This window comes from Empidonax traillii, unplaced genomic scaffold (assembly GCF_003031625.1).
Source record: "Empidonax traillii isolate 1590-97213 ecotype Southwest subspecies unplaced genomic scaffold, ASM303162v1 scaffold267:size678996, whole genome shotgun sequence".
In the NCBI taxonomy this organism is placed as follows: Eukaryota; Metazoa; Chordata; class Aves; order Passeriformes; family Tyrannidae; genus Empidonax; species Empidonax traillii.
The window spans coordinates 372952-387672 of NW_020955460.1; the positions used below are offsets into that span (position 1 = coordinate 372952).

General features: G+C 56.2%; 1 protein-coding gene across 9 annotated transcripts in view; it reads right to left on the reverse strand.

The window, feature by feature from the left end:
- Positions 1-13190, reverse strand: part of CAPN15 (calpain 15) — a 57772-nt gene extending 44582 nt beyond the window's left edge. For 2 of the 9 annotated variants that reach the window (XM_027889608.1, XM_027889605.1), the window contains exons 1-3: positions 13144-13190; positions 7530-7936; positions 7264-7430 (exon numbers count right to left, since the gene is read on the reverse strand). The gene's annotated coding sequence lies outside the window, so the exon portion shown is untranslated. The other 7 variants (XM_027889601.1, XM_027889604.1, XM_027889602.1 and 4 more) reach the window with 7 other exon arrangements.
- Between the last annotated feature and the right edge of the window lie 1531 nt (positions 13191-14721).

Genomic DNA, 14721 nt, shown 5'->3' on the forward strand with positions numbered 1-14721 from the left:
CACCGTGAGCAGCAGACACATACAGCAAGTTCAGGACAGCAAAGCTTTCCCATGGAGGTTCTTCCTGCTGCTGGGACAGCAGAGCAGTCACCTGGATGCTTCCAGATAACCCTATTCCTCCACAGCAGTGAGCAGTGCTGACCCTTCGGGCCCCAGCTCTCCTGTCACAGTGGAACAGGCAGGAAGGGTGGAGATCTGGGTCTGCCCAACCCCCTTTCCTTCCCTCCAGCTTCAAAGTAGGCTTTGGCTCTGAAGAGAGCAAAAGAGGAAGCAAAGGGAACTGGCCAATGTGTTTCAATGCATCTAGGAAGCTGCAGGATCAACTTTTCCTAGGATCAACCCCGAGCTCTTCCCTTTGGCACACAGCAGGAAGGAGACAGAGGTCCCTGGAGCTGCTGCAGCCACTGAGGAAAGCGGTGAGGAAGACTCACCCCAGCTGGTCCCACGTGCAGAAACTCCTCCTGGTGATGGGATACCCCAGACACCTTTTCCCAGTAATTTATGAACCACGTGGCACGTGGCAGCTCAAGTGCTAACTGAGTTTTCCAGCCTCACTTGGTTCTCAATCTCCCAGACTCAGGGACAAGAACTTTGTCACTTCATTAATATTTCCACTCCCTCAGCCTATAAATGAAGTTAACTCTGAGCTACTCCCTTGCTCCAGGGAAGGTCCAGGAATGAAAGCACAGCCATCCTCAACTCCAGACAGCTCTGAGGTGGTGGGCGAGCAGCTGGCCCAGGAGAAGGCACAACATGTACCTGGGGGAAAGACGTCCCTCAAAGCTGTGCCAAGAGGAAGGACACTTCCTTCTAGAACTGAAGCTGCAAGAACCAGCCCTTCTCCTCCCTCTGCTGTGTAAGCTCCCCTGCCTGGGGGCTGGCTAAGATCATAGATCCATAGAATGTCCTGAGCCAGAAGGGACCCACAGAGCCCAACTCCTGGCCCTGCACAGGACACCCCAACAATCCCACCCTGTGTCTCAGAGCTTTGTCCAAAAGCTCCTTGAGGTCTGCCAGGCGTGGGGCCATGACCACTGCCCTGGGGAGCCAGATGTGCTGGGACCCAGTACCACCCTCAGCAGCAAAGCAGGAGCTCTGTGCCCTCACTCACATGCAATCTGCTGCTGGCAGGGAGAAATCAGGGCTCCTGGAGAGCTCTGAATGTCCAGTGCCCACACACAGCCCTGGCAGGAGCAGCCTCCTCTGCAGGGACTGCGGGATGCAACTCACACCCTGAAACCCAAATCAGCTCAGGGGCCAGCGGGTGCAGCTGGAGGAGCTGGGGCTGACTGGGGCCTGGAGCTGGAGGAGACCATTCAGCCACCATGAAGGCATGGCCAGCCCCTGGCCAGTCCTGCCTCCATGCACAGCAGATGAGGCTCACGCTCACAGGGCCCAGGGGAAGCAGGGAACGGTGTGCAGGACGAGACAGGGCAGTGTCAGGAGGGAATAAAGTCACAGAGCACGGCAGGCATGGGATAACTAAGGATGTAGAGTGCAGTGTCTGATGGTGTGTCATGCCAGCCAAGCAAAGGAAAGAAGTTCAAGCATCTGTGTGACAGATCCAGCTCCCAGCCCCAGGCAGGGGGGCAGAATGTGCAAAACCAGGTCCCAGAGCAGAGCGTGGCTGGCACTCACCAGGCTGAGATGACCCTGTTAAAAGAAGTAACCCCAAGAGAGGAAGGGTAAACAACCCCTCTCCTTCCACAGGGCAGTGGGGGAAGAGCAGACAAGCAACAAGACACCCACCTCAGACAGACGCAGTACAGGCTGAAATCCAAGATGCCAACACCGACCCCACGAGAGCTCTAGGGCTCAAGTGCAGCAAGAGCAAGTGAACCGAACACTCTGTGCTGAGCAGATGTTGTGCACACAGCTGGGGACAAGAAATAAAGTTGTGCTGCTCTTTCTCCCTGCCCTCACCTGCCAAGGCAGCCAAGTGCTGCAGTCCTGGCAGGAAATGAAGGTGTCAGCAAGTTCCAATTCCTCGCAAAGGTTCTGGCAGGGAGGGGCAGGAAGGCACCTCCAGGGACAGACTGAGGCATAGGTACAACGGGAAGGATGGGCCAGTGGTTGGCACACTCAGTGGGATGTGGAAGGCTCTTGCAGCCCTCGAGCTTTAACCACAGAGCTCCCCGTGTGACCTGGGCCATGGTCCTGTGACTCAGGAAGCTCTGTCAGACCCCCCAGGGCCAAGAGGTCTTCAGGTGCACAAGGCACAAGGATGTCAGGCAGTGTATAAGCAGCACAACTGGGAGGATGTGGAAAAGGGAGAGAAGGGCGAAACTTATGTTTGCTATGGGGCAGAGGGCTGGAAGAAGAGAGGAGACCAGGGATTCTGGCCTTTGAGGAAACGGAGGGGACTGGAAGCTGCAAGTGAGCTGTTTTCCAGATCCCTGTGAGAAAAAGGACTGGTACACTGCTTGCAGAGGTATCATCAGCTGAAGTGAGCTGTCTGGAAGCACATTTCCAGATGGGCTATTAATGAGGTAACAGGATAATTTAACCTGGAGCCCCAGACCAGCACAGAACAGGACCTCACGTTTCATGCGACGCTTTAGCAAAGGCCAGAACAGCAGCATGTGTCTCTGGCCGTGGAATTAACATGCAAGGGCAAGCTCCAGGGTCTTTACCTTCTTTCAGCTGCCTTGAAACTGGTTCTGGCCCAACTTTAACACAGAAGAAACTCATATACAGCAGCTGAGTTGGGCTGAGCTGCATTTAAAGCCCAGCACTGACTCTTCGTAAGCATGCAGGCAGAGGAAGAGGTGTCCAAAGCCTGAAGTGAAAGATTAATAGGAAAAGTACATTTATAGCCACAGAGCAACGAGCAGCAAAGTCTGAGTGAAGTTTCCTCTTCTCCCTTGCACTGGACAACTGTAAACTAGTGACAGATAATCCGGGGAGCTATTGGAAATCTACCACGGTCACTTTGAGAGAGGGGATTATACAGATTTGAAAGGGCAATCAACATCTTAATCACAAGATGGAGGGAGAAAAAGAGGGAGAAGCAGGAAGGTTTTTTTTCAAAATAAGGGTTAACTTCAAACCTCATCTCCGTTGACAACTGAAGAGCAGTTTCTGAACGAGCATGAAAATGGCAACACTGGCACTGCTGAGGAAGTGTCTGAATGTTTAAAAAAAGCCCACACAAGCCAATCCCTACAACCCCAGTGCTCCATTAAGTCAATTAACATTGCTCCAGTGAAGTGCAGCGAGCCACGTGTATCCTGCAGTTTCCCAGCCAATTGTGGGTGCCTTTGGAGCTCAGTGTTAACTCAGCCTGTGTGGGCTGGCACGGGCCCTCCCTCTCATTAGCAGCAGAGAGGTGATGCCACAGAGAGACATACACAGGGGCAAGGAACAAAACAACACAAACCCCAGCATGCAATCTTGGGAAGCTTTAAGCAGCAGATCTCATTTCCAGATCTCTTCCTCCCTGTATTTATAATCCTTGCAGCAGAGTTCTGTCATCCTCCTCAGCTCACAGGCTGCCCCAGCTCCAAGAGATGTCAGGCTGAAAAATCACCCTGACAGATTGCCTGCTGAGACCAGTTGCATTATAAAAACAGGAAGCTCTTACTCTCCTGCTCCCAATATGCTACAGATTGAATGGGAAGGAGCAGACACAGGGATGCTTTACAGGAAGCACACACACACGGGACTCTTGCCAGGAAAAATGCGTCTTGAGTAACACATGTGCTCTTAGTTTCCTCCCTTCTCAGAAAGGTTTAACTACACTCTGAGTTACCCAGCAGCAATAAACCACTTTTTCCCCCCCCTTTCTCACTTACAGCAGAGTGTTGCTTGGTAAACAGCAGATCGTCCTGTCTGAGGCTGTGCCAGCCTGTGCAGAACAGAACTGTTGTTATTGCACATTCATAGCTAGAGATAAACATGAATAAGAGCCACGAGCAAGAGCCAGGCACTGGTTCTTCGATACACCGCTTTATCAGGTTCACCTTGATTCAACTGTTTCTGACAACATCCCTCCCTCCTGAAGGGGCAAGATGGCACAAGCAGCAAGGACAAACACTAAAAAAGAAGACAGAAGTGACAGCAGCACAAAAAGTGCTCTTCTGTACTTGCTAACACTCACAAACTGTGCAGCTCACAGCTCCACCTGCACTCGAAACACTCAAAAGCACAACATGGAAACAAACGAGCCCAGCCAGCCCAACCTTCCCAGATGGAGAAACAAAGCAGCCTTCAACACATTTCTCAGGACAAACCTCCACCGAGAGCCACGACTGCTGCAGGACAGAAAGGTTATAGAGAGCCAGGGAAGGAACAAAAAGTGCAAGTCATCTCTCATCTGCAAGCTGACACTCTGCAATGGCACAGGTACAACCAACCAGCCCGGGAAAGCTGGACACTGGGAGGCAGAGGAGGGGTTCTGACCTTTCCAAGAGCAGATCTATCGACCAGCTGCTCCAGAAGCACTGGGGAAAGAAGCACAGAGTTAGTTCCAATGATTGTTCCTGGATGAGTTCATGACCTGCACAAGAAGACTGGTCTTCAGCAGCAGGGAACTGGGCTTGAGGACCCAAGGAGTTCCTTCCTCCCAGTCACTCAGCAACCCGCATTCACAGTGGGCCATAGGTGCCCAAACACAGCACAAACACGAGGTCATTCCCAAAAGGACAGCAGGGATTGTATCTCCAGATCACGCTAAGCTGACAGATAAGCAGATGAAGAGCTGGCCACCGCAGAAGGGAGGGGAAGAGAGTTGCAGCAAAAAAACAAAGTCTCACATCCAGTGAAAATCCAGGACACGGACTTGGAAAACAAAGTCTCAGAGACAGGAGGTGGAGGAGATGTCCCCTGAGCACACTGTCCCCAGACACCCCAACCACAGCTTTAATTCCAACACAGATTAGACAGACAGGAAATATGTAATTTGCCCAAGCCTCATCCAGCTGCATCCCTTCCTAGAGACAGCTCCCAGCCCTCACTGCACTGCCCTGCCCAGAGCCAACAGGCAGCATCACCCGGGTGTCTCCTTCTGCCATTTTTATCCAATTTGGCCTTCCCTGGCTTTAATCTGGCACCACGTTCCAGTTTCCAGCCAAATGGCCTAGATTTAAACCACTGCATCTCTGGCTGTGCCTCAGGCAAGTGCAGAGGTAGGATGAGCCTGAGAGACAACGGTGGCATTTGGCATTTCCATCACAAAAAATAGGCAGAGAAAAGCATAAGAATCACCAAGAAATGCACAAGAGGCTCCTGCCTTCCCCAAGAGCACAGGGAACCAGGAGAAACCAGGGAGATGGGACAGACTTGGGGCCTGGAGAGGAAAATAGTTCCTCTTCTGGAATCACAGCATCACACAATGGTTTGGGTGGGAAGGGACCTTAAAGTCCATCCTGTTCCACCCCCCTGCCATGGGCAGGGACACCTTCCACTGTCCCAGGTTGCTCCAAGCCCTGTTCAACCTGGCCTTGGACACTTCCAGGGACCCAGGGCAGCCCCAGCTTCTCTGGGCAGCAGGAAAGCACAGATAATGAGAATGGCATTTAATGGCATTAAATTTAATTCTTCTTTAATGGAGAAGCACCACATTACTGCTTTCCCCCCTTTCAGCTCCACATGGCACCTGTACTCTGTGCTGGGCCATCCCAAAAACCACGTGAATCCTTCTGCACACCGATGTGGCAGCCACGCCATTGCTTCTGTGAGATTATACTGTAACTGAAATTACAGGTGTGGAATAACACCTGGGACAATGAAGTGCTACAGACAAAGCAGAGCCTGACACCACCACAATCCTCCCCTCTCCTCACCAGAGGGGCTTTACTGGCTCACTGTCTCCATCACAAGTGGCTCCTCTTCAGCCACACCAGTAGAGCTGGAAGTGTAGGATGTGTTCAATTGCACAACACCTTAAACCGTATTTTCCCAGGAGAACACTCATTAGAACAAACACAATGGTCACACTGAGGAATGAGGACACTGAGGAAAAGGCTGAGAGGGCTGAGACATAATGCAAACAGTTTGAGAAAAAGCTGCCTTTGTTAGAGCAAAGCCAGCCCTACCAGGCCATCGGAGGTACCTCCAGCACAGGGAGGGAACTGTGCTCTCCACCAAGGGCAGTGGCTGCATCCTGAGCTCACAGTGCCCAAACAGGCAGATGGAGAGGAGGTCACACTACTGGAGTCACTCTCAGAGGAGGTCACACTACTGGAGTCACTCTCAGAGGAGGTCACACTACTGGAGTCACTCTCAAATGCCTTGCAAGACAAATCCAGGTGCCTGAGCCTGTGGTGCTACAGACCCCCAACCTTCCCTCCACCAGCCTCTGCTTCCTAAAACATGCAAGGTCAGGCAACAGGAACAATGGCAGTGGCATTTATTTGTAAGACATTTCAAGGCTGAATCAAAACTGACCCAAAAGCAGGAATGTCACTTCATCCCTCTCACCAGTGAGAACTAGCCATGGTACAGACCTGACCAACACCTCCCTGGAGACAGTCAGTGCTCAAAGACCAGAGTGTTCACAGTCTGGCTTCCCTGACCATCAACTGTAAGAGATTCCTACAGACCTTCTGCTGTGGCTGGACACCAAAGTCACAGGGAAACTCCAGCTAATCCATAGGCACCCAGGCAGACCAGATGGGCCAACACACAGCATGCTGGAATCCATTTGATCAATCCAAAACTCCAAACTGGATGAGGCCACATCAACCTGGATCATTAGAACTCAAGGACAACACCGTCACACACCACAAGAGTACCCTGAAGGTCCAAGCTCAGACTGGCTTCCCACCAGCTCGTCCTGTCTCCACAGCCCAGGCTCTCAATCTCCATTCTGAAAGCAGCCCAGCCATGTAAGGCACAACACAGCCACCTCTCTGTCCCAGTCCTGGCCTGGGAACTGCCACAGTGGTTACTGCAGGCAAAGCAACGCAGAGTTTCTGAGACCAACTTATTCCCCTGCCCTTGCACTACTTCAAACACGCCCTGGGACAGTCCACTGCTTAAGACTGCGAGATCCTGGCAGACCCCACAACTTCTCTTCCACTATTACAGTTTCCTCTTCACCAGAAGCAAGCCAGGGGACACCAGTCTCCCTACCCACACGAGCATGTGGCCTTCACGCAGACAGCACGGAGAGGGAAACGCTCGAAGGAGGAATCAAAACAAGGAAGAACAACAAGACCGAGACACAAAGCAGGGTAACTGTGCTTACAAACCAGAGCAGAGAAGGTCTTCCTTTCAGCCCCTCCCGGCCCAGCCCAGAGCTGAGTCAGAAAAGCCTCTCACCCCAGACGGTTCCTGCTCGGCGGGTGCGGTGCCAGGGGTGTGGGGTCAGCCTGGTGTCCCTGGAGCCGGGCGGGCACTGCTGGCACCCGCGGAGCAGCCTGGCACGGGGACCATGCTAGGAGGTGTCTGCAGGAGCACTGGGAGCACACCAAGCCTGGCAGGAGCAGCTGCTGAGCTGGAGGACAGAGAGGGGAGAAAGGCACGTAAGAACAAATGGCTGCTGAGACTCCGGGTTTATCAGCATCACCCCAGCAAACACAACCAACCTCACGTCACTCCATCAGCATCCACTCGAACTCCAGCTGGCAGAAGGCTCTGTGCTTCCCAGGCATCCAGCTGGAGCTTGGTCCTGTCTGGAGACACGACGAGTCTGCTTTTGGGTTAGCTCAGATTCCTCACTCGTGGTTTCAGAGCCTTTGGCTGTGACTTTATAATTCTGTGCCCAGCATTGGCCTCACTCTCTCTGCCGGTGGCTGCTGCTCAGCGCTGTGCTGTGAGCTGGCATCAGAGCAGGAACAGCACCCTGGGAGCAGGGCAGGAGGGAGCAGGGCAGGAGAGAGCACGGCAGGATCGCGTGGACAAGGACTCTGGACAGCTCTCCACAATTAGCAACAGGGCAGGAGCTCCCGAGGGGCCGGATGTGAGCACAGCGGTGTCTGGCGGGGCACGCTGCCTGAATGTTCAAATACAGAAAGAGATGTTAATTACTCTGCATAGCCAGGACATCATTAGCAGTTACATCTACTGGAAATTCTACAGTACAAATTCCTCTGATTATGCCAAACGTGCCCATCCCACCCCCAGAAGCCATGACGTTCAAGTAGTTGCCTCGGCAAACCTCCCTCCTCCGAGATATTTCCCCTTCCTCCTTCGCATTCTCTGCTCTCAAAACAACCTGTTCTAGTGAAATCCATGCTTTAGGAAAGAGCTGTCTCCTTTCGGATGGCCTTTTAGCAGATGGAGGCAACAAGAACCCTTGTCCATAAGTGTCTGGCTCACCAGCACACTCTCACTTCCTCTGTTTGAGGTTGGGGAGGGAGCACAAAAATAAGGATTCAGTCAGAACAATGCAATCCCTGAGTCTCTTTGGGAGCACAGCGGAAGCACCAAGAGCAACAGACCCTGTTCTGCTCCCTCACCTTGCCCAGCATCCCCACAGCCACAACATCAGGTGCAGCACAATGTCCCTGGGGGAGGTCACAGTGAACTCACAAAGAGCTTTTCTCTTCCAGCACTCCCCACCACTGAGAATTCCAGGCAGTGGGGAGATGTCCTGTGGTGAACACCTGGATATGGGCTGCTAATGGAACCAGTGTAGGACAGAGAGGTGGATACAGAGTGGGCAAGAGATGCCACTCAGGGACCAGTAAAAAGTAAATAAGGGACTGATTCAGGTTCAAAAGGACCTTTTAACCCAAGGGTCTGTGCAGCAAACTGGCTACAAAGAGAATTCCAGCCCACAGCATCTCCAAGTGGAAAGGCTGGAGGCTTAGAGCTAATGAGGGAGTGAGACCAACACCAGAGGACAGAGCACCCCACAAGTGCCACATCAGTGTGTGTGGCACCACATCATTTTCCTTGTAGGGCACCTGTTCACATAGGGATGGAGTAGGAAGGGAAAGCTCTGAGCACCCAGCAGCTCAACACAAACCCTCTGGGCTGTGCTGGAATTCCAAGGACTGCCCCAGCTCTGCCTGCTGCCTTAGTCTGCAGGCAGGAGAACTGAGAGGCAAGCTGGAGAGCAAGCCTGTGACCACACCAGTGCTGCAGGCTCTGTGGAGAGCAGGGCTGCCACAGGGGAACACACAGCCCTGCACACGAGGACCCTCATGCCATGCTCCCACTTCCAAGGACCGGCACAAACACAGGGGAGTTCACTTGCTACCCCAACAAAGCTGTCCAGAGTTACCATCTCTGCAAACCTTTTTGTTGCAGGAGCAGGAGGACACAACCCAAGCTGGGAAGCTGTCCATGACATCTTTAGTAAACCAAAATCATCTGGGCTGGGACTGGGAACAAGGTGCTGAACAGGAAACTCTGGTGTTGTAGGAAACACCTTGCTAGAAATGCAGCTGGGTGGCATCACAGAGGGGACAACAGCTTTTGTAAGGTCTCAGTCTCTATTTTACCAGAGTGGGTGTGCACTGATAACCCCGCAGCTTTGGCAAGGGCTGTCAACGCCAGGGCTGGGGCAGGGCACCACCCTGGTACCCTGACGTGGTGCCACTGTCACCCTCCCCTGGTGCTGAGGCTGCTTAGCCCCCACAGCGTTTCCCCAGCACCCTCCTTGCTACAAAAGTGGCTGCACTGCAGGAACAGAGAGGCTCTTTTTTTTTTTATGAGCACGCATTAGAGTTGCCACCGTTGGCAGAGCACGGAGGCACGACTTTGTGGGGGAACAGAGATATGGTTCCAACACTAGTTTTAATGTGCAAGCCTAAAGACTCGGCTTCAGTTTTTAGAAATCAAACTTGATCATCTCAAGCTGGCAAAAATAGCCCCATGTTCCCTCGAGTTATTTTCTTTTCAAATAGGCAGGGTACAGCACAATAGGAAATATCAGCAGTTATGTATTCAACCTCCAGAAACCCAACGGGCCAATTCCAGCAACCCACGGCAGCTTTCCAGCCCTCCCTGATCTATTTGCTGGAGTTAGAGTGAAAAGCAGGCTGCCCCGGAGCCATTCAGCAAACTCCACGTCCCGCTAATTACATCAATATAAATGTATTATCTTGGCTGTCAAACACGGGCTGCCTGAACAGGACAACGCTCTGCCATGGAAATGCAGGAAAACAATTGCTCTTTCTGCTGGTGACACGTTTCTCTGGATCTTATTTCCTTGCCAGGGCTCCCCCTTCCCCCTCCTGCCCAGGCACCAGGGCAGCAGTATTTTTTTTTTTTTCCAGAGCAAGAGGAAACGGCACACACAAAAAATCCTCCTCATCTTTTTAAGTGACTGAGGACGAGCAGATTTTGGGAACACCACGGGCACTTCCTATCGGCCATCCTGACACAGGGAAGCGAGCTGTGAGGGCAAGGGTTAAAAGTTTCTCCTGAGCAGGCAGCAAGCAGCCCCTCTGCCTCTCTTGGCTTCCTCAGCTGCCATGGCTAAATGTGTCAGCACTCCAAACAGCACGTGTGACAGAAATTCGGAGTAGCCTGTTCCTCCCTGCCCAGCTCGAGGACTGTGCACTCAGGAAGGGTCCAACAGCAACCCCCAAGGTTGAGGCAAACGCAGGCAGATCCAGCAGGCTCCCAGGGAGCAGGCAGGCAGCCCACCTCGCTCCCAGGAGTGGGATTATGACGGAAAATGAGGAGGAAGCCACTGACTCACCTGTCCCACCCTCGTAAGCAGCTTTCCCAAGGAGGGCTGCGCTGTGCCTGACCTTGCTCAGAGCCCCCACGTTCCAAATGGGCTGCTCACAAGGTTCCTCCCAATTCTGGGCACTTGGAGAGAGCCACTGCAGCAGGACACTGGGCTGGCACACACTTTACAAATCCATCTCCTCTCCCCCTGCCCACGGCTCTGACCACAGGCAGTCACTGCCCCTTGCTCCAGCCTCCCCCTGCTTCATAAAGACCCTCACTCAGAGAAATGCCACCGGGTCTGGTCCTTCCCAGACCCCTCTGCTCACAGCAAGGGTCAGAACGAAGCCAGAAACAAACAAGCCTGGATTCAGGTGAGGTGGGAAGAGGAAAAAAGCATTTCTCCCACTTGCATCTCACCTGGGAGCAGATGATGTTCCCACCTGAGGAGATCAGCACAACCATGGCTGCACGCGGGGAGGGCAGAGGTTGGGTCTCTCTCTACATCTCACATGCAACCACTGCAAATTTGGAAAGCTCCCACAAAAGCTCTGGGACAGAGGAGAGCATGTTTTCCATGAGATAAAGCCAACAGCACTCAGCTGGCTGAGGGAGCACCAACAGCACTCAGCTTTGGCCACTTCCCTCTGCAAAGCCAGCGGTATTCCGAGCAGAGATAAGGGAGACAGCCCAGGGGAGCAGAGGTCACTCAGCCTCCTGAGGGCATCCAGGCTCCTCCACGGGGTCACCCAGCCCTTCCGCTCCTCTGAGGCAGCTCCGAGCCTGGGCGTAACGCCCGACCTTTTTTATGCACAACTTTAGCAGTTTTGGTTTTTCGGGATTTGTTCCAATTCAGGAGACACCGTGGCTGGCCCACGCCTTGGGCTCCCTCACACACCAAGTCTCCAGGCTGCAGGAGGCTGCTCTCCCTCCTGCCAAAGCAACGGGGCTTAGCAAAGCCACATCCAACCTTCAAAGGCCTCTGCAGCCCTCCAGCCCCTCTCGAGGAAGGAGCACTGCTGGGTCTTACCTTCTGCCTTGAATTGTTAAAGCCCTGGACACAAACAGAAGCTGATGCAACTTTAACCAAGTTAATATCCCCGTGTACATCAAATCGGGGTAATTTGAATCCTGCCTCTGAAACATTCCTCAGGCAGAGCTCAGTCCTGCTCTGGCCCAGCCAGGGGGACAATCCAAGCTGTTCGGCAGTGGGTCTCAAAAAACAGCCACACAAAAGCCTCCCAGGAGGCTGAGATACCACCGTGGGTCTGCTCCAGTTCAGGGAGGAGCACAGCCCTGAAGCACAAGTCCCCCGGGTGACAACGTGCAAAGTGTGGTGAGATCTCTGCGTTCAGAGCCACGGGGGATTGTGCACCCCCTCCTCCGCACCTCAGCTCCTTCCAAACGCATTCCTGGTCTCCACCAGCTCCTGACCCACCCACAGCAGTGCAGTACATCCCATCCCAGTGCCCCAGGCCACGGGCACTGAGCACTTCCCAGATAACCTTCTATCCGACCGTGAGAACCCACCCAGCCGTATCCCGGGCCTGTGGAGCGGCGAGCACTGAGATTCCCATCTGAAGACAAGCTTGGAGGAAACAGGATGACATTTCAAACACAACACGCGCATTATTCTATCCCCCCTCACCAGATGACCACCTCAGCTGTTTCCTGGCGCCTGGGGGGGGATGCACCCCAGATGCAGGAGCAAGCAGGGCAGAGAGAAGCTTGGCAAATGGGGAGGTGGGTCAGCACAGAGCCTTTTACAGAGCCTCGTCCTCTGTAAGACTTCTACACCCAGGACCTGGAGGCTGACATGCTTCACCTGCAGCTGAGCTGATGTGCACCAAAATCCAGGGGTCTGGATGAGGCACCAGGACCCCAACAGCCTCAGGATATTCAAGACCCAAGTATAAGAGCAGCCACCTGATTCTAAAGGGCAAACTCGCAAAAGAAACTGCACAAAACCCTGGTCAGCCCCCAGTGGGGGGCTCTAACCGGGAGGTGAGAGTGCAGACCAGAAGGACAGGCAGCCCTGGGTACCGGGGGCTCTGCTGTGGTCCTGCCCGGAGCAGGCATCCAACAGTGCCCTAAGCCAGCTCCCCTGCCCAGCAGAGCCCCAAGCCGGGCTCCCCTGCCCGAGGGTAGAACCAGGAGCTCAGCTCTCCCTGCCCCGAGCGCAGGGCGAGGGCAAGTCGGGCATCGCAGCCTAACGCGGGGAATCACGAAGCCTCCCCCGTCCCCCCGCGGCCGCTGCGGGACCCTCAAGCCCTGTAATGCCGCTCCGGGCGTGCGGCCGCGCTGGGGCGCGAGGGGGGCCCCGCAGCCCCCAGGTCACCCCAAACCCCCGCCGAAGGGACCCCGACCCCACCCTCCCTCCCCCCGGGCCGCCCCGGCCTCCAGCCCCGGCTCGGGCCCACCGGCAACAGGTGTGGCGGGGCGGCCGGGCCCGACCGACCCCCGGCCGGGCGAGCTCCGGGAGCCCCCGGCGCGGGCAGAGCCGCGGCCCGCGAGGCTGCGCCGGGAGGCCCCGGGCGGGCGGCCCGGCCCCGCTCCCCCGGCACCGCCGCTCACCTGGGGATGGAGGGGCCGCTCCGCGCCCCGGCCCCGCGCGTTCCCCGGGCGGAGCAGCCGCACGGCACGGCCCGGCCCGGCCCCCGCCCGCCCTCCCTCCCTACGCCGCCGCCGCCGCCGCCGTCGTGGCGCAGCGCCCCGGCCCGGCCGCGGGCGAGCGGCGCGGACACAGCGCAGGGACCGCCGTGAATAGCGCGGCGGGACTACGAGCCCCGAGGGGCGCCGCGCGCAGGAAGCGGAAGGCGGATGCTCAGAGGGGCCCCGGGAGCGGCGGGTCGGGGCCGGGGGCGGCCTGGAGGGGGCCGGGGCGGCCCGGAGGGGTCCCGGGCGGGCGGGAGCGGCGGAGGGAGGGGGCGGGAGGGCGGCGGGAGCCGAGGAGCGGGCGAGGACTACAACTCCCAGAGTGCTTCGCGGGCGCGGGGGGGAGAGCGCCGCCCCCCGGCGCGGGGGTCGCAGCGCAGGCGGCGCTGCCCTGAGGGGCGGCGGGACGGGCCGGGGGATCCGGGGGGTTCAGGGGGTCCCGAGGGGGTCCCGGAGGCTTCCTCGGGTCGGGTCGGGAAGGCCCCGAGCCCGCTCACACTGAGGGTCCGAGCGCCCCGCAGGGTCCCCGAGCGCTGCCCCGGGAGGCGCCGCCGTGAGGGGAGGGAGGATCCCGGGATGCGGAGAGCGGAGCCCGGGGCTGAGTGAACCCGGCAGGAGCCGCTGCGCCTGCCCGGTAATTACAGCGCTTAATGACCTGGCGGCACATCAAGCGAGCCGGGAGCCGGCGGGAGCTGTCGGCGCTGCGGGCCATGGGCGGCCGAGGCCCGGCGAGGGACGGCGGGGAGCCGACAGCGGGGCTGGGAGGGCGGCTCGGAGCATCCCGGCCCTCCCGAAACCTTCCCCCACCGTGAGCCGCAGCTCTCGGGCTACTTCGATGCACATCGCTGAGCTACATCCACCCCCCGTGGACATCCCAACCCAGAGCTACATTTCCCCACGAACATCCCAACCCAGCCCCACACTACCCTTGCTCACAGGGGAATTCCTGCACTGGGGCAGCTGGGGGCTTGGTGCTCCCCCAGAGCCCAGCCTGTGCCTGAGGGAAGCACAGGACAGGTATCCCAGCCCTGCATGGGCAGATCAGCACCCCAAAATCATGGAGTATCCCGAGCTGGAAGGGACTCAGAAGGACCCGAAGTCCAACTCCTGCACAGGACACCCCAACCATCCCAGCATGGCTGGTGGGACTCCTCTGCCCATCATGGTGTAAAATCTGTTGGGATCCCCTGGGAAAAGGGGGAAGTTGGGCTTAACAGGATCTGCTGGCTCCACCTCGGTGGGTGTTTGAGTAGAACCTGTCAGCAGCCAAACCGTGGAGCGTTAGTGTGGGAACTCGGTGACACCTCTGGACACCACAGTGTCCCTGCACTCTGGTGCCACTGAGGTACCCCAGGGTGGCCACACAGCTCAGCCACACAAGACCTGCTGGGTATCTTCATCCCTGAGCTCTTCAGCCTGAGTAGCAGCTGGATCCTCAGAGCACCCAAAATGCCTCTGCACACCCGTGTGTGGGCAGTCGAGTTCAGCCCCTTCTGT